The 1,932-nt window shown below is 39.1% G+C and overlaps 1 pseudogene; it reads right to left on the reverse strand.

The window, feature by feature from the left end:
* The window catches only part of LOC106011515, an 11,285-nt pseudogene extending 9,829 nt beyond the window's left edge, over positions 1 to 1,456 (reverse strand).
* Positions 1,457 to 1,932: the final 476 nt, after the last annotated feature.

Consider the following 1,932-nt stretch of genomic DNA (forward strand, 5'->3'; position numbering starts at 1 on the left):
AGAGAGAGAGAGAGAGAGAGAGAGACAGATGTGAAATAACAACAATTATTTTTGCCAACGCAACTTTGCTTATAACACCCTTAAGAAAGTAGATGCTTGCGTATTTCTTCGTTTCTGTCACCGACAGCATCTTTATCAAGTTTGTTCAGAATCCCCTTTGGTAATGAACAACACAAAATGGTCTAGAGTCATTGTAACTTTGAACACAAGGCAAGAAATGACTGGTCACGAGTAAGCTGTGACTGACAGATCTTTTAGCAACAAATACGCAGTGGCAGTACTTTTAAAATCAGTAAAGAGGTATAGCTTGGTGGGCACCTTGTAGCATCAAAGGATTAAGCTGTACAAGGGCTACATGTATACTGTCGATCAGAAATTTAATGTGCCACCTTTAAGTTCGATCGAGTGGTCTTTCATATAAATAAAAGATAACCCTTTTTAGTACTACATTAAAATATTGATGTATTTAGCAGCTATATCGAAAAACATTGGTTATTTTCCAGCACAACTGTTTCTTTAGCGAATGAAGTTTAATAGCAGGGGTAGATTCTAAAAGCCACACATCAAAATGCAATGAGCTCCCCCTGTGTACTCGACACGGTAGTGCGGATCCTGCACATGGACTACAAGAGTCTGCGAAAGCCAACCTACAAAACGTTCGTCCAGGCCCTAGTGGGGGGATTACTGCAACTTTGTCAAATGGTTCTGGGACTGTTTTTATGTCAGAAACAAAACTGTCAATCCTGTACCATGGGTGCTCAATTAAATTTAATCTGATGGAAGGGCAGGCCCATAGCACACTACAGTGACGTTATTCTGGATTTAAGAAAACAAACGTTTGAGGTGAAGTGCAAAGAGGACGGGCGTATTGCCCTGTTGGAATGTCAAGGACTTATTGTGTTGTAGAAAAACATTGTGTTTTAGTGCTCATTTAGTCTCCTGCATTTTAGCTTGAATCGAGACTCGTTCTAGACGATGACAGTGCTCAATATTTTCTGAATCCATCTGCGTTGTAGTTCGTCCTAGTCCGGCGGTGACTTGATTGTAAATGTTTTCGCTGTGCAGGTATCTTAACTGTAATCCATAATTTTTTCAGTTGGCGAAGAAAAGTATGCTGGCTGACAGGTAAAAGTCTATAATAGCATTGTCCAGTGGTTTGAGCAGCTGTCCTGGAACGGTTTCTTAGGTGCACTATCCTGATGTCTTGAGCTGGCGTTGTTACCCTTTGAAATTCAATCAGGAGTCAATCTTAGCGACCAAGTCACAGTATAAATTATCAAATGAGGTTATATGCTAGCAGATTTAAACAGTCGTTTGTAAAGTAGGAAGAAAAAATGTTTTCTTTTACAAAGTACCTGTAGTCCTTGTTATGCTTTGCTTTAAAGATGAGCCAGTTGGCGTCGGTGTAGGCCGAAGCCACGGCAACAGCGAGGGCAAAAATTGCGAGCTTGATCATCTGGAGACAAAAGCATAACTTTTTTACTGTTACCCTTCTGGATTCTCACTATAAACACAAATTTCTGTAATGCATTTTTATTCCTTTTTAAATCTGAGGGAAACAGATAAGAGGTGTTAAAAAAGAGGACCCACTTAAAATGCAAACCTCGAAAATCTTTGCACTGATTTCAACAAAATATCGAGCAAATAAAATTTAGCCATGAGGACACTCTGTTTGTAAATATTTTTAAAAATCAATCAAAGTATTTGATAAACGTTTAATCTTAAGACTGTTAACCAAAATTAGGTAAAATGCAACATTTTACGCCTTAAAAGCATTCAGCTGCTTAGGCCTGATCGGCATGTTCTGTTATCATGCCTATAACAGTAAATAAAAGGGCAGTTAAATCAGGTGGGTATCTCACTGTGCTGAAAAGTTTAGGAGAAGTTTAGGGAGGAATTGACGTTATGCTGTTTAGGGCTGGTTCCAGCGGA

Source organism: Aplysia californica, unplaced genomic scaffold, assembly GCF_000002075.1.
Source record: "Aplysia californica isolate F4 #8 unplaced genomic scaffold, AplCal3.0 scaffold00134, whole genome shotgun sequence".
NCBI classification, from domain to species: Eukaryota; Metazoa; Mollusca; class Gastropoda; order Aplysiida; family Aplysiidae; genus Aplysia; species Aplysia californica.